A 19,180-nucleotide genomic window follows, 5' to 3' on the forward strand; every position below is an offset into this window, starting at 1 on the left:
ACTTCACCACAACACCTGCATGGGGACATTCGTCTAGAAACTACAGTCGAGCCCGGCTCAGGGGTAATTGTGCGGCTACTTCACCACAACACCTACATGGGGACATTCGTCTAGAAACTGCAGTCCAGCCCGGCTCAGGGGTAATTGTGCGGCTACTTCACCACAACACCTACATGGGGACATTCGTCTAGAAACTACAGTCCAGCCCGGCTCAGGGGTAATTGTGCGGCTACTTCACCACAACACCTACATGGGGACATTCGTCTAGAAACTGCAGTCCAGCCCGGCTCAGGGGTAATTGTGCGGCTACTTCACCACAACACCTACATGGGGACATTCGTCTAGAAACTGCAGTCCAGCCCGGTCAGGGGTAATTGTGCGGCTACTTCACCACAACACCTACATGGGGACATTCGTCTAGAAACTGCAGTCCAGCCCGGCTCAGGGGTAATTGTGCGGCTACTTCACCACAACACCTACATGGGGACATTCGTCTAGAAACTGCAGTCCAGCCCGGCTCAGGGGTAATTGTGCGGCTACTTCACCACAACACCTACATGGGGACATTCGTCTAGAAACTGCAGTCCAGCCCGGCTCAGGGGTAATTGTGCGGCTACTTCACCACATCACCTACATGGGGACATTCGTCTAGAAACTGCTAGTCCAGCCCGGCTCACATGTAATTGTGTGGCTACTTCACCACAACACCTACATGGGGACATTCGTCTATACACTGTTATCCAGTTCTGGTCATATGTAATTGTGCGGCTACTTCACCACAACACCTACATGGGGACATTCGTCTAGAAACTGCAGTCCAGCCCGGCTCAGGGGTAATTGTGCGGCTACTTCACCACAACACCTACATGGGGACATTCGTCTAGAAACTGCAGTCCAGCCCGGCTCAGGGGTAATTGTGCGGCTACTTCACCACAACACCTACATAATAATAATAATCTCTTTATTGCATTCTTTTAACAATTTTTACATCGTATCGCAATCGTCAATAGTTTGTCAATTTACACGATATTATCTACACATTCACGCAACCTCATACTCACAATTCCTACAATCATTCAAGACACAATCGCACTGACCTCAGATCCAGCACTCTCAAATATCCCAGCGGCTTATCATGAATTCATCAACAGAGTAGAAAGCCTTGGACACCAATAGGAGTTTGAGACGCGTTTTAAATTGATTTTGATTATTGGAAATTTTGATTTTTCTTCAGGGAGCCTGTTGATTAATCTGACACCAACTTCTTGCGGTAAATGTTGCGCTAATGTCAATCTGCGTTGATGAGTTCGAAAGTTGTCCCTGCCTCTAGTTTCATATTGATGAACGTCACCGCCACGAAATCAAGGTGCACCTTGATCTGCAGTACATGATCACCTCAAAAATATAGAGACACAGGGCAAAGTCAGCATCTCAACTCCCTGAATGATTCCCTACACGACTCTCTGTAATTCAAATTTTCAATGATTCTGACAGCTTTTTTTCTGGAGTCTAAAGACGCGCTCCATTTTGTTTTTTGCACAACTTTCCCCAAAGTCTTATTCCATACGCAAAATGAGGATGGATTAGGCCATAGTAGGCCATTCTTAAAACATCTGAGGAACAAAATTTTGCTAGATTGCGCAGAGCAAAAATACCTGAGGTAACTCTAGCACAGACCCTGTCAACATGATCGCTCCAGGTCAGTCCTTCGTCCAGAATCATTCCCAAAAACTTTGTGGAATTATTTTCTTCGAGAAGGTTGTCGTCCATAAATACGGCCGGACGCACGACTCGATCATGCTGACGAAGGCCGAAATTTACTACTATTGTTTTTGACTGATTTGTTTTTAGATTCATTTCAGTGAAATACTGAATGCATGTGTTCAGTTCCATAAAAGAGGTGATTTCCAATTCTTGTATTGATTTACTTTTAAAACAAAGAGTCGTGTCATCGGCATATTGAACTAGTTTTTCCATGCTGGATAACTGAATTCAATCCGCCGACATAAATCAAAAACAGGAGAGGCCCGAGGATAGAACCCTGAGGGACACCGTGGGCTATTTTAATTTTGTTTGAAATGACGTTCGAAATCTCCACGCACTGATGTCGATCCTTAAGGTAAGAACCGATCCATAAATGCGGAGACCTCGAATGCCACATTTCTCCAACTGGTGCAACAGTGTCTCGTGGTGCACGCAGTCAAAGGCTTTGGACAGATCGAGAAATATGCTAAGCACATGTTCTCGCCTATCCAGACCATCGACAACATTGTCCAATAGATTGTTCACAGCGTCAATTGTGGATCTGTTTTTTCTAAATCCAAATTGCTCTGGATTCAGAATTTTTCGAATTTTTTTCCAGAAAGCTTTCAAGCCTTTCGTAGAAAAGTTTTTCAAATATTTTGCTGAAAACTGGAAGAATTGAGATTGGACGATAATTGCTTGTGAGACAAAGGATCGTCCTTTTTGAAAATTGGGGTGATCTTGGCCGTCTTTAAAAGAGATGGAAAACTTCCAGTCCTCCCATGAAAAATTGATCAATTTTGTTAGAGGACTCAAAATATGCTTAAAGCAGCGTTTGAGTAGCCACACTGACATCCCATTGGCGTCACTGGTCTTTTTTTGATTTTAGTCTCTGTATGACAACGTTCTACCTCCTCCTCACACACAGGAGCCAAAGCCATGGACGCAACAGGTACCCCAATCTCTCCCTCCGTGAGACTGGGGATTCTTAAATGACGAATTCGTAAAAGCAACGGTTGAAAATATTTATTAAACTCATTTGCCACTTTTAATTTATCTTCAACAATTTTCATTATTAATTTGGATTTCAATAGATTTGGAACTCTTGTTGGAACTCCATCTCGAGAAAAGTTATTAATTAATTATTTTCCAAGCCGTTTTGGAAAGGTTTTTCACAGGTACCCAAGGCTCTATTGATGTCATAGGCTTTTGCAGCTCTTATGACCTTCTTATAGATTCTCCGATACCTTCTAAAAAACATTTTGAAAATCATTATTTTGAGTATTAGTGAAAATTTTATAGAAGAATTGGAGCCTTTCTCGAGATACAAAGAATTCCTTTAGTTATCCATGAACCTTGCAGCTTTTTACTGATTTTTGTTTTCCTGAGCGGGCATGCAGCATCCAGATAGTGACTGAAGGTATCACTAAATGACTGATACATGTCGTCGACATTTCTATACCCGCTCAAAAACGTCCAAGATTCAGTTTTTTAAACATCTATTCAAGTGGCAAATGTTTTGGGAAGTAAGTGCCCTAGTAATTTTTGAATTTTGGATTTTTGATTTTCTAGTTTGCATCCATGAATCAAGACCTCCTGCGCAAAATGATCAGAGATTGCAGAACTCAATACAGAAAACTGTTGTGTTAGGAATGTTGGTGATCACATTGTCGATGGCCGTACGCGTCGTGCTGTCACTCGTGTTGGCAAATTCACGGACCAATTTAGATTGAAGGAATTTAGAAGATCGCGAAGGCCGCTGGGTGAGGGGGGTCGGTGTGATCCAAAACATTAATGTTGAAATCGCCAATTATTACAAACTTCGTTTGATTTAGAGGAAAGACCAATCAGAAGGTGTTCCAAGCTCTCGAAAAAAGAATCTCTAGAGCCATTGGGGGATCTATACAACCCAATGATTGTTTATTCTTTCCGAAGAGTTGGAGTGATGCCTACAGCTTCAAAATTCATGTCCGAACTGTTTTTAATCTTGAAATTTTCGAATTTTGAGGAATTTTTCATAAAAATCGCCACACCGCCCCCTTTATAGCTGGTTTCGACAAAAAATGTTTAGCCAATTCAAAATTTTGAATCTTAAAAAGATGTATTGAATCGGATTTGAAACCGTGTTCTGAGACTATAAACACATCGGGTTTAAGCTCTTCACACATTGATCTCTAGCTCTTCAACCTTGTTGGTATGCTATTTGGGCGTTTTGGTGAATCAATTTTATTGTTTCAGTTGTCAATTTTAAATTTTGAATGTTTTTTAAAATGTTGATTTTGAATTTTGTTGTGTTTTTGGAGCTGGATCTGAAGTCATCCCTAGGTCGGCTTCACACATGTCTGGACCAGGACAGTTTTTTTGACATTGGACAGTCTATGTCTAATGTAGTTGACACTCTGGCTGCCTCCGCATACGAGACAAGCTGGAACCTTGGAGACCGTTGAGAGACAGCAGCCGCTCCCCGGGGGTAGCAGCAAGTGGCGGCACGAAGCTGGAGGGACGGCGGTCACTAGGAGTGGCTTCTCGGGTTCCGGAGGGTCAGTCTAGAAACTGGGGACATGGGGACATTCGTCTAGAAACTGCAGTCCAGCCCGGCTCAGGGGTAAATTGTGCGGCTACTTCACCACAACACCTACATGGGGACATTCGTCTAGAAACTACAGTCGAGCCCGGCTCAGGGGTAATTGTGCTGCTACTTCACCACAACACCTACATGTGGACATTCGTCTAGAAACTGCTACTACAGAAATATTCTGCGATTTCATGTCCTAAAGTTCTGCCATCAAGCGTTGTGGCAAACTTTAGGATTTCTAATTCAGAACCTTTGCTATTCTATCAAGATACAAGGTATTACTGCAACCCAACTTCTGCTGTTCCTTCCTTGTCTACCTTGAAATCGACGCTACAAAGAGCATATCTCACTTCTGATGTTGTTTCGTTTCAAACACAAAAAAAAAATATTTTAAAACTGAAGACACTTCTTCTCCGAACAAAAACTCTCTCTAAAAAGCCCACGTAGGCTATAGTGTTTATTAAATTGGATTTTGTCGTACAAGATTATACTTGGGAGACTCAATAAGTTCTCGAGATACTGGCAGTATCTGTGGATTATCATGATCAATCAAGTGGTTGATAGGATAAAAATAATCTTTTACCGGAAAACTAATAATATTTGATATTTGTTGTTATCACTCTGAGTCAATATTGATTATCATGTTCGGAGATAAGTCGATAAAGAATATCTTATTTTATGTATCACCAAAGTACTCGATAGATAACGACCGTAGCAGTCGGACAAGGCGTGACTATAAGTCGACACAAATATTTAACGTGTTTTAATAGCTTTAAACATGAATTGTACTTTTAATATTTTTAATCCAACTTTTATATTGTATTTTTTGTTTTTGTTTATTTATTTGTGTTTGTAGAAATGACTAATTATTTGTACTTTAAGTAAAATTGATGAACAATAATTCCACAATGACCTTCCATTGCCTAGTCGAGCTAGTTAACACTTAAATCAAAGAGCGCTTGCTTTCTGCCAATGAATTATTTTGAGTATTTGCATATTAGTTTATAACAAAGCCAATATGTAATCGTAAAACAAAATACTTGTCAAACGCTTTTCATTGGCTTAATATAGGTGGAAATTTAATTTAATTTAATTTAAAAAGATAAATAAATTAATAATTAATATAAATATAAATTTTAAAAAGTACTCAATTTTCCAGGACTTTCAACCCAGATCATTATCATTTGCTGAATGGGCACAATTGAATTAGTAATATACATTTTAATATATAACAAATCCCTGTCAAAACAAATGTTATAAACAATGAAGACAAAGATTTTAAATCTTAGCTTTGCCTTCTATAAATCCATATTTGAATTCATTAAATATCCTTAAGTTTAGGTTCAAATCTAAATATGTGAATAAATAGTAGATTTCATTCCTAGGAGCAAAAGTTAATGTTGGTTTTGGTGCGGAATCGTGTTTTACGAACAAGCGCATACGATTAAGCGCCAAAAAAAGTTTCGCTCCGTGTGTTGAACAACGGTTTTTATCATACGGGAGACAAAATTTAAATATATACGTTTTTTAAACGTTTACAATTAAAAACTGCTTTATTTTTTATTTACTACTTCTGAAACAGTAATAAAGTTTGAGGTTAGCGCATTGAAAATTTTGAATAGTGCGCCAGCTGATTTTTAAGATGTCTGTTATAAGGTTACGAAAAACAATCACTTTATGGACCAACTTACGTTTAAGAACAAAACTAAACTGTTATTTGTACAGTATGATACATATTCGTATATCTATCTAGAGCTTGCGTTGTACATTGAAGAGTACAGTCGAGAGAGAGACCCAGTATTTGTTGTTCTTGAGGGGACTGTACGCAGCCAGATAGTGCTGATAACAGTGTTGCCCGATAACATCTCCAGCAGGCCCGACTTTCCTCTGCCTGCTCGCTCCGCTCAGCTCAGATCGATCCTAGACGGGCCTCGGCTGGTCTAACCACTGACTGCCTTCTATATTTACATAACACAGAAATACGAGTGACGTACTACTTACATGTCCAGTTTATAAATCCAAAACCTAACAAAACTTTTTGATTCCTTCAAAGAGTAGGGTTTAAAAGTGGTGAAGTAGGGCTAATAAAACGTCTTTCGTTTAGAGTTAAAGACAATTTTGAATTTTCAAGTTAAATAAAAAGAGGTGTCTTATGATTTTTTTTTCGATTTTTTTATCACAAAATTGCCTCGAGGAAGCACTAAGATGAAATTATCTGCTTAGATACGACTAGATTCCGCACTAACTTCGATTGCTCGATTGAGGAAACAATCAGAATGTAGGACTGTTGAGTCGAGATCCAATTCACCATTCGGTAAGTGCAGTCTGAAATCCAGACACTGACCGTCACAGACTTAATTCCTGGAATCTGTAGTACCCAGACTCCACGTGGAGTCCAGATGAAACGTGATCTGCAGATTCCAGGACTCAAGTTTGTGACTGTGTCAGATTTCAGACGCTGCACTAAGCAAAACGAGAAACGGGGCACAAACTGAACATCGCACTGATTCTACCTTTCCCACCGTAGGTACGTTGTTTGTGGAATCTGAATGTCTTCGAGACAAAGTTCAATGGCGGATAACATGTTACAGCTGCATTAGTCATTGCCAGCTCATATGACTCATATGAATAATGTATTATGTCAGAGGGTTTACCAAACCATTGGGAGATTGTAAAAACCGAGCCCGAAATAAGAGTCATAAGAGTCACTGACTGTCATGAGTTGTTCCCCAACCGTCCGTTGCATCGTAACTTTTGATCTAACGTCTCACCCATCATCGGAGATCAATAAAGAAGGAACAGCTTGGTCCCGAGGCCACTGACGGTTGACTGCCAGCCGGCGTACTGGTTAATAGCCAATAACTAATATTGGCCGAAGTAATTATAATTCCAAATGTGGGTGGACGGGACAGTTGTGAATACACAGACGGCGGACGGACGGACGTCATTATGAGTTAATTAAGAGCGCAGGTAATGAAGTAGGTGAGCTGGGTTGTATCGGTGCAATTTATCACTTCTTTGTGACAGAGGTGTCGACATGTGCTTGGCCCCGCTTCCTTTGCCAATTGTTGCTTCCAGTCACTATCGTTGTTGTCAAGTATAATTTAGTAACACCTAAGTCTTTGGGTTTTGTCATGAATAAGTATGTGTCAATGTGATTATCTGAATTGATTACCCATAGCTGCTCTTTAATAGAGATGCTTACTATTCTGCAGCGATTTGTAATTTTTTATACTTGTAGTGCATTTTGGCAAGCAGGCTATGTGAGAAATTCATAAACTCCGAATTATTTTGCCCAACTAAAATGAAAAGACGTGCCATAGAAAGACAAACTGTGGCCAAATGATTACTACTACTCATGATAGTCTGAAAATCGTTAAAAGTAATTTATGTATATTTTCAGTTCCTTCCATACTACTGTAAAGATTTCAAATTGTTCATCCATTTTCTAAAAATCCAAATATTAAAAAAAAGCGTACTTTTATTCGAAATTCGAAAATGCTTTCAAAAAAATATAAAAGTTATTGTGATTGAGACATGGATAATAATAACTGCCAAGTTGCTTCATCCAGTTTATCTTCTCGATTTGATGAGTTGGGAAGTCAATGAGAACTCCCTTAGTATGATGAAGTGGTAGAAGTGCGGGTGAGAGGTCAAGTGACTGTGGTTCAGCCATTTAAAAAAAATCCAAATATTTATAAAAGCGTACTTTTATCCGAAATTCGAAAATGCTTTCAAGGAAGTATGAAAGTTCTTGTGATTGAGACATAGATAATAATTTCCAAAGTGCAAGTTGTTTCATCCATTTAACCTTTTCGATTTGATGGGTTGGGAAATCAATGAGAAATCCCATAGTATGATGATGAAGTGGTAGAAGTGCGGGTGAGAGGTCAAGTGACTGTGGTTCAGCCATTTTCAAAAAATCCAAATATTAAAAAAGCGTACTTTTATCCGAAATTCGAAAATGCTTTCAAGGAAGTATGAAAGTTCTTGTGATTGAGACATAGATAATAATTTCCAAAGTGCAAGTTGTTTCATCCAGTTTATCTTTTCGATTTGATGGGTTGGGAAATCAATGAGAAATCCCATAGTATGATGATGAAGTGGTAGAAGTGCGGGTGAGAGGTCAAGTGACTGTGGTTCAGCCATTTTCAAAAAATCCAAATATTTATAAAAGCGTACTTTTATCCGAAATTCGAAAATGCTTTCAAGGAAGTATGAAAGTTCTTGTGATTGAGACATAGATAATAATTTCCAAAGTGCAAGTTGTTTCATCCAGTTTATCTTTTCGATTTGATGGGTTGGGAAATCAATGAGAAATCCCATAGTATGATGATGAAGTGGTAGAAGTGCGGGTGAGAGGTCAAGTGACTGTGGTTCAGCCATTTTAAAAAAAAATCCAAATATTTATAAAAGCGTACTTTTATCCGAAATTCGAAAATGCTTTCCAAGGAAGTGTGAAAGTTCTTGTGATTGAGACATGGATAATAATAATTTCCAAAGTGCAAGTTGTTTCATCCAGTTATCTTTTCGATTTGATGGGTTGGGAAATCAATGAGAAATCCCATAGTATGATGATGAAGTGGTAGAAGTGCGGGTGAGAGGTCAAGTGACTGTGGTTCAGCCATTTTCAAAAAATCCAAATATTTATAAAAGCGTACTTTTATCTGAAATTCGAAAATGCTTCCAAGGAAGTTTGAAAGTTCTTGTGATTGAGACATGGATAATAATAATTTCCAAGTTGTTTCATCCAGTTTATCTTTTCGATTTGATGAGTTGGGAAATCAATGAGAAATCCCACAGGATGATGAAGTGGTAGAAGTGCGGGTGAGAGGTCAAGTGACTGCGGTATGCGGACTCTGGGTCACCAGTAATTGCCAGGAGCCGAGTCCAGGACAGAGCTGTGAGGGAGACCATTAGGTGTGGGTTCTAGGTGCGACCGGGGCCACCGATGTTATCTCGTGACGTCATCAACAAACGACCCATGTCTCTACACGCTCCCACCTGCACCTGACGTCTTCTTCCAACACTTCCTCCCGACTCGCTCCTAATTAAAATCTATCCCGACGATTGATTCTGCCCCGGCATTGCCTAATGAACTGGAATAACAAGGAGCCTCTGTCACGATTTACCTGCCCGGATTGAGATGTGGATTGGGAAGATGGGAGCGGACACGCCTGCGGACACCCATCTGGAGCTGGATCTATGGGTGTGGAACGATTTCCGAGATCCTGTTAAGGCTGTTTTATGTTCACGCTTTACCTCTCGATCCGTATCAGTCGCTTGGACCATGATTTGTGGAACGGTCGGTTTCCTATAAAAACAATACCACTTCGGTTATCTTGATTATCCGGGATTAACCGAGCTTGTTTTGATGTTTTCTTCCGACCTTCAACTGTGGAGGACAAATCGTGCAATATCACCTTGAATACCTTGAGATGCTCAAGTTTTTCTTCACAATACCAGGATTGATATAACTCTTGGAAGAACTAGGTAGGTATGTAGTTTTATAAAAGTTCTGCCGTAAACAATTAATATTCTGCCGTCATCATATTATATATTTGCATTGAGAACACTACATTTACGATGTTGTTATTCATGTGGATTTCAGGAATCTTGTTCATCGCAGAGATAAGTGTATTCGCGGCCGATGATTGACCACAACATGAGCAAGATAGGAAATGGTCGGGTTTGTAGGGGGTTTCTCTTGAATTGGTCCGGATTTATCTCTTGTTTCTGGAATTATGATTCGACCTCGAGATAAAAAACCCACACGCACTTATCCCGGGACCCGCGAGCACACACGGAGAAATAAATCACGTTATCGCCATCCATCTCGGCCGGTCAATAAATTCAGGAGCCATTAATTCCGACGGAATAGATCACAATCTGAGGGAATTCTGATGCAGCCTAATCGGGGATTTCGGTTTGACTTTGAAGCGGCGCGGCTCCGCCGAGTGGGCAGCCTTCTTGGCCTGACGGCTGTCGCATTGTGGACGCAGGGTACATGGCTATCGCGGAATATTATTAGTTTTGCTCAAGTCCCTCGCATTCACCGATCTACGATAGCTGCTGCTGCTGCTGCTGCTGCTGCTGCCGTGCACTCGTTATGTCAGCAAGAGACCGTTCGCTCCAATGTTACACTATGCGGATGCTAGACATTTGAATGTTTTCATCTCCAATTGTCTAGAATGTACGGTATTGACTATTGTATCTTCGTTCGCTACTCATCATTCCATTCTTTCAGATAAATTCAGTGAATAATTATAATTTAAAATATGCAAAATAATATCTTACAAATTCTTTAAAATAAGCTACTGTGGTCTGCTCCGGAGTTTGAACTGAGCCTAAGAAGGGATAATATAAACCGTTTTGTACGGTTTAAAAATGATCGTATGATTGAGAATACCTTGTAAACGTAGCTCTTCGACTTTTTTATTTGGTGTATTAACCTAGATCGTGCGACCATAAGAATTTTTTGGGAGGACACTTTGAAAAAAGATTGTGGACAGTTTTCGTTCAGTTATGTTTCGAAAGTGCCTGAGACTCTTTCTATGGAGTTTTGGTTTGTTTAGTTTATAACATTTTTTAGCTCATACATCAGTAGTCAGGCTTTCTAGAATTTTCAGCTTCTGCCTGATATGTTCACATTGAGGAATGTTTTTGTTCATCGCCATAAGAGCGGGGCATCATCGTTGTTGCTATCCTTATTGACGACTGGAGCAATAGTGACAGATCGTCCGGATCCTAGAAATACCTTCTAATCTCGTTCAATCTTAAAGAGTAAAGAGCATAAAAAGGTTTACGTTATGAGGGCTAGTAACGAAATTTGGCCATTATTATTTATACAATGAAGTATAATGCAGATCTTTCCTACCAATGTTCACACATGCTTCTCATCTGTTCTGAATTATTTAAATACTCGACGTAACGAGATTGGCACTTCAGTAACTTTATTTCTTATGTAGTTCTTTCTTTACATCGGAAATGGTGTAAGATTCTACAACAAAAACAGTCTTCTTAATGCCACCCACAACCAAACTTCACAAGTACTAAGATCTGGACACTGGTTAGGCCAAGAGTCAATAACAAAAGCATGTTGTTGACTTATCCACCGATCCATGTTTACTGAACTGCATCTTCTTCTGTGTTCAAGACTGATGTGTTCAACAATAAAAAGGATAACTGCAAAGTAACAATTGAGAAACAGCTGTTTTAATGTAAAAGTTTCAGATGTTATTAGACCCCTCCCCCAAAAAAGGACGACCTGTTGGTTAACAGCTTGCAATAGCCTATTAAAGAATAAACGTAGGCATTATTGCTTTTATATAAACTCTTTGTATACGAGTAAACACTAAGTATTGTATAGAGAGATTAAATACAGTTAACTCGTTTTATATTATTATAAACTTATTAAATATGTTTTATAAGTGTCATTTATAGTGATATAGTAACTAGAAACACTGGAATCTTGCCTAACCGAATTTAATGGTGCAGGAAATTTGATTGAACAAAAACTAGGTTAATACGGAATAATACGGAAAATAGGCATTTGTATTGCAATACGTGAGCTAAGCATGGAGTGCTCATCTATTTGGCAGAGGATTTGCATTGTTTTGTTACACATTGGCACTTTACTGGTATTTCATAATGGTACAAATATATACACTTCTCGTTCTCCCTTTGGTACTTTTCGTGTATTTGACTGGATACGATGGTTCCATGGTACTTTTTGTTGTAAATACATTAAGCTTTTTTGTCAGAAGGTATTCTTTAAGAAAATAACTTTTTTCATAAAATTGACGCTGTTGACCTGAAATTTTGTTATGCGAATATTATTCGAGACTTGAATATGAGACAAGAATCAGATTTACCAAATCTTTAACTAAAACTGGCTGACGAATAAGAAATAACATTTTGGTGTCGTATCCACTCCGATAAACCATACAAAAGCCAACAAGGGGAGTACGAGAATATATGCATTTGCACCGTACCAATATGTACGAGGACGTATGCAAATTCTCCGAGTAGACAGATCATAATTCTGCGTCTAGCCAAAAAGTCCCCAACCCAGCCAAGTGCCGTAGCCTAGAGGCCGCCAGGCTCGAGTAGCAACGACCTGAACAGGATCTGATCGCCGGGGTCCGGGAAGATATGGAACTGCCGTGCAGCGTCGAGGAATGCCATTCGTCCGGCATACAGAACAGGGCCGATTCGGAGAAGACGGGAGAGACGATGCGTGGTGCTGTGGCGGCGCAGCGACAGCACTCCTTTGCATTCATAACGATGTATCGGACGATCGGGCCACGCGTTCGACATGTAATAACAGGGGCCTTAATAGCCGCTACTGAACTACGGGCCCGCCTCCAGCCCCGGGCCTCGCCGCCTCCGTGCCGTGCGGGCGGCACACGCGACATCCCCTCCCGTATCACAACAATGGTCGGGTGTACGCCGTGTCGTGGGCAACAAAACAATTGAACAAGTTACAGACCCATTTCACTTTCACTACGCAATATCAAAATTTTTCGAAAACTAGTTGAATACTCTTCCCCAGTTATTTATTAGTTCATTTTGTTAATATATATACGTACTTTACACATATCTACCACTACAATGTCGTTCGCCCATTATCAAAATAGCTCTTCAAGAATCTTCTCTATTTTCTTGGCAAAATACACGTGCAGTATAGTGTCTTGAAATATCTCTCAAGTCATGTCCGGTTGTAAAAAGGAGTTGTACTTTTAAAAGTTGTTACAGGAAGTTCAACGCTTGAATATTAGGAGCTGTGAAAATTAGAATACTATAATACTCGAAAAAATCAAATTATTTGTTTTCGTGATTTTTTGAAGTTGATGGTCCTTTTCTTTTTATAGACTGTACATCCTGATCTTCCATTGTAGTTATTTTAAATACTTTCAAAAGCCGCCTTAAATTACATTATGAGAAATTTCTACACGTGTTCTGACGCACGTATAGAGGTTAAGAAAACAATGAGAGCTATGAACAATTTCAAAATTAAATAAACTTTATTTCACGATGTGTTATTACTTCATGTTCATTTCAAAAATGTGTCTCAGCTCACAATTGGGTGTTAAGCTAAATGTCCTATGAGAGGACTCTTGTCTAGCGGATATATTACTTGTCTGGTTCCTTGTGTTATTTACAAATGGCCTAACACTGTGTTTATGTTATACCCAACGTAATTTTATTCTTTTTTAATATAAAAACTTTACTTAATAAAACAGACTTAACTTGAGATCTCAATTGAAATCTGTCGATATTCAATAAATCATAGTTCCATTAACATCCCATTAGATATCGCATCATTATTGTGTGAAGATATAAATTACAAAATTCAAAACAATTCCAGGTGGATAAATCTTATCATTCCACATCAAAGTCAATACGTAGAATGATAACAAAAGAAATGTTGAATTTCACATCTACCTAGGAACGTCAGCAACATAGTCGATCCAGGAGCTTTCGTGTAGCATATAAAGATCCCGGAACTTTTGGCATGTGCTATTAACCCCAGGAGTTTTGTCCTGTAACCTAAAATCGAATCAGGGATTTTGGCCTTATAATCCACTAAGAATAGCTTTAGCCATTTATCCTATCGTGATAAGAAAATTAGGCAATTTAGCCAACCATCAGTCTATGAGATTTGGCCAATGTAACAGTTTACTAGCAGCTTTGATAGCGTAGCTTACCACCAAACAATGAAATTTGGTCGACCTTGAAGACCTTCCAATAATTTCCTATCCATCAATGTGTCACGTTATTATCGTATTATATAACGTGAAGGTTAAGATTATAGATCTTAATCAAATTAATTCATACTTCATACTGACTCGTAGAAGTAAGCATTTACATACAGCAACATAATTAAGTGTGCAGTTGAGCGATACAGTAATAATTTACTAGTTTTATACCTTAAACAACAATGCTAGTCTTTCATTTAATTTCCTAAAACAGATAGATATAGCTTTAATTACGGTTTATGAACGTTCCTATAGCATTAATAGGCTGGTGTGTCTAGAAACGCTCACTTCCGTATCAAAACTCTTCTGAACTCAATCGTTAAATATTAATACTTTTATTCTGACATTCTCAATTCCTCATCCGCCACCTAACAGTAGGCAGCAAGTCATCTCTAGCTCGTTTACAATGTACTTAGTAGAGAAATACTCAAGTGCTTTTTTAGATATGCCATGTTTTTTATATTTTAATAAAAGTATAGAGAAGTATTTTTTGAACTGAAAATGAAAAGCTAATTAACTGGAACATTTAATTAGAAGAAAAGGAGTTTCTTAAAATTACCATAAATAGAAAACGTTTCCCTCTTAATCACGAAAACAATAAAAAGAGAAATTCCATGCCGTATGGTTGCATAATTTTAAATCAGCTTGTGCTTTATTGCAATGATCACCTTGCTTGGCCATTGAAGGTATCGTGAAATTCCTCACAGAACAAGTCGCCACAGTGTTGTCACGCGGCTTCCTCTTTAATAATCTCCCTCTGCTAGTGGGTTATTTCAACTTACTATGGACATTGAGGATCCTGAAGAGGAAATCTTCTCAAGAGGACGATTACACGGTAGAACTACTACGTACTATGTGTCCAAGAATTGTGACTGAACTTGGAATTTCAAATTCCGAGGAATCAACACTATAGTGATTATGTCCTTGTTATTAATATTCATTAATACACAACTTACTACAAAATGAAGAAGTATTAGATTGATTTCTTCATTGAAATCTTTAGAAAATTTATAGCAAAATGGCGAGATTAATTTTAAATAAGGGTTTTATGATTTTCTATTATAGAGCCCTCTAACACTGTAGGAATTCTATATTAGCAGCACATTAGAATATTACGAAAATGTCTTAGACTACAAGAAGATACGTGTATATTTGTGAAATTATTATTATATTATTTTGAAAATTATAAGAGTCCTCAGAGATCGAAATCCTGGAAATACCTTCCGGTATTCCAAAATATCTGGCCCAGGTTAACTTTGATCAACAACGAATAGTAAGAGCCATCTGACATTCTAAAAGTCACATAGCGGTTCATTGTAAGAAACTGTGGCGATAACATGGACGAGGCTGCGGGAAGTTTGTGGAAGACCACAGCAACCATATTAGGTTTAAAGGTCAATTGAGATATTATCATTGACCCTTCGGATATTACTAACTACTTAGCCTTGTACATCGCTGAAGTACCTAGAAGATCTTCATGTTCTCATGAATTTCAGATACAAAATACCTCGTATATTCAATTTGGTTTCAATTAAATAAACAAATTTCATTCAACAAATGAATGTGCTTTGAATAAATACACTATGCATTGTCAATGACCACCATCTCTCCACCTGGATCTGATAACGTACAAAACACAAAGCTAAGGAATCTCCCAATTGAGTCCTAAAAGTATCTTTTGCGCTTGAATAACAAAGTATTTAAAGTATTTGAGATACACCGCCTTAAAACTAAGCCAGGAAAGCAAAGGTGCTGAATAGACCTGCAACACCACTTGGTATCACTCACTGAGCTAGGAGTACTAAATCACATTGTGATACAGCGTCATGAAGGAGGGACTCCTTGTTTGTAAATATTATACTGCCCTTTTATGAACGTTTTAAGAATAACACAAATACTTTTGGTGTGTGATAGTTACACCTACAACCAAAGTACAAGTAAAGTTTACAAGTTAAATTTTACAAGTAAAGTTAGGAATGCCAGTTTTCTCTAAGTACACAGTTTGGTCAAAGTCAGATCTAATACACTTTGCAGAGATGGCTCAGAGGCACATGTTACCACGGGTTGTACATTTTTGACAGCAAGAAGGGGTTGTAGTTTTATTTGTATTCGCTATTGTAGTTTGTCTAGTAATTAAGCAGCTCATTTGCAATCAATCCTCCGTCAATCCATGTATTAATCACCGAAGAATGTTCAAGAAGCAAGGCATTGCTCTGACCCAACGAGGCAACCAGCATGGCCAGCCATATATTGCACAGCCTAGGGAAAGTCTGCAGATTCCTCACAAGGACCTACTAGTAGCAGCCGCCAGGGCACTTGGTTGGCATTTCCGAACTTGCTCACACTTTCGAGGAGCCGTCTGTCTACGTCCTCTACAGCGGCTGTCAGTACCAGGACTCTCCTGGTTGTGTGAAACCCTTGTTGCTGTCCTACTCGAAATTTGCAGGTTCTGTGAAGTAAACAAAATTCAACAGAAAACTGCTGCAATCACTATTCAAATATGAGGTAGGAATTTCAGAGCAGAGGGCATAATTTAAAACAATCTTCCATCAAAATATTTTAACTCCAATTCAGAATTCAGAGCCCTAGGAATTGTCTATGATAAAATGTCTACAGTTTTGAGGAACTCGAAGGTATAACCGACTCTGCAAGAGGTATACGACAGTGGACCATCGATGTACGATATCCGGTGTGGCCCAGGGCCTCAGTCCGGAATATATGATTAACTGTCCACAACCATTGTCCCTGGGATCTCCGGCTATCCCAATTTGCCTAACAAGAAAGAGCCGATGTTATCTGGACGTTTTGCGGAATCCGGTTGGTCGCTTTGGTTGGCATAATGCTCCGATCGGGAACTCTCCGATAAGCTGTATTTATGTGAGTCCAATTTTTATCCTCCATCTGTCCGACAACTCTTGGTGGCCTCTAATTAATATCTGCCCTGTTCTCCTCACCCGAACATTTCCGACCCGGCCCGATCTGTGTCCGCGATTCTCTCACACCATTTGTCTCGCCGTTATTAATTTCGACCCCGTGCCTTGTGGACTACATGACCGCCCACCCAAAGTCTAATTTATTTCTTGCAAGCAGCGTTTCTAATTTTCCCTTAATTTTATGTTCCGATAACGCTCGATCATTTGTCATTCTTTTATTTGCTTGGCGCCTTTCACGTCATTTCTTAATCTATTACGGACTCACAAGTGTTTGTACTATTCACTCTAGGCTGAAGTTTAGTATTGTAGTTTCTGTCAGTTAATATACTGTTGTAATACACACGCCGGTCTCCTTATCCTTATACCCGACCATTAATGATCTTACTTCGCCTAATTATTATAATGTTGTATAGTAATTATACACTTTCGTCAAGGTAGAAGAAGAATATTCACTTCTCAGACCGTTTAAATTATATTTAAAAGTACAATAATTTATTCTCCCTTAGATTTCACTGATTAAAATTTCCATATGATAATATTACTTTAGTCATAAACCGTAGTTCAAATTCATATTTCAACATACAATCTTATTGGTCAGCAATGGAAAGTATAATACAACAGAATAACATGGATGTTTAGAAACAATTTTTTCTTGGCTTTGCAATCTTCTTATGTGTGTACAATTTCAGCCATTTACAGTGAAACGTAATTTCACACTTACTTCAATCTTCACTCAAACCGCATTCATACATTATTACATCAGTGTTGGAAAGTTAGGATCAATTTTTGGAAAATTTTAAAAAGTCCTCATAGACACTTTCCATGAACTCTCCAATATAGTAAAATGCCATGGTGATTAAAGATTTGCAGAGTTAATAGTGTGAGCTCTCTTGGGCCACACAATTTCCTTAAAACTTCAGGAAGATGGTTGATTAACTTGACTCAAACTTAAGCAAAAAGGTTTTCAAATGCGACAGATCTATCTCTCTGCACCCAATAATTGTCCCTGTCTCTTGCTTCATACCCCTTTATATGAGAATAAACGTCCATTCCCTGACTTAACTCACATTTCAATCCGTAGTACAAGACAGACTTAAGTATATAGAGTAAAGCCAATAATCCATGCACCACGAGAGCACGACTTTCATTCTGTCAAACGTGCAATGATTCTTTCTTTCTTTTGTGGCTTAACTCCTCTTTTCCATTTGTATCGGGAACAACCCCCTCAATGTAAACCTCATACGTTTTGTGAGAAGTATTATAGAGCTGAAAACATACAATATGTTACTTTTAGAACTGTGTATCCGAAGTTGCACCCGAAGAGAATGCGTAATGAGTAATTACCTAAAGTAACCTTAAAGAATGGTTACTTATGGTCATTTTGACTTTCCTAGTTCACACATTAATTAAATTATATAGGTACCTTTTACAGGATCACCTTCGTTCTAACGCCATTTCACATAAAACTGCAGGTCTGACTTTGTCGCCTTCCTGATGAAGACAAGGTTGATGCGATTACATTTATAAATTTTGTTTTAGGTTTACGAAAAATACTGGCACTGAATCATTTCTCCATTCTTAATTGACAGCTACCGACTATATAATGTCAGCTTGGAGCGATTGGAAAATGTTTGTTTTTTAATTTTTACAATTACTAAATGTTTTATAATAAATAAAAACAATATTTTTTCCAATGTTTTTATCTGTCGAACGAGGGCCTTTCAAAGGTTTCATCATCAGAATAAATAATTTACTTGTGGAGTCGCTTGATGATAAAACTTTTAGTTTCGAAAGACCTCGTCCAAAAAATAAAAAATTGGAAAAGTTTTGTTATTATTAACATTTCATGCGGTCGTTTAATTTCAGCATATTTTCATTAAAACCGTATTTCTAAAGAAAATAAAGTGATTGAATAAAATCATAAATATATTAGAGAATGTATTATATTTTATTGTAACATGGTAAAAGTATTGTTATGTTACAAACTAAAACCATTATCGTGGATTTGTTAATAAACTAAAGTCTAGTCGTTATTTTCCACAAGAGTTGTGCGGATAGTAAGGGGGGGGAGGGTGTCTCATCTCCAGTAGTCGATTGTATATGGCTAGTAATGGCAGCTAACCAATACAGAAATGAGCACACACAATAACTGCCTAATATTTCAGGCG

Source organism: Homalodisca vitripennis, chromosome 6 (genome assembly GCF_021130785.1).
Source record: "Homalodisca vitripennis isolate AUS2020 chromosome 6, UT_GWSS_2.1, whole genome shotgun sequence".
NCBI classification, from domain to species: Eukaryota; Metazoa; Arthropoda; class Insecta; order Hemiptera; family Cicadellidae; genus Homalodisca; species Homalodisca vitripennis.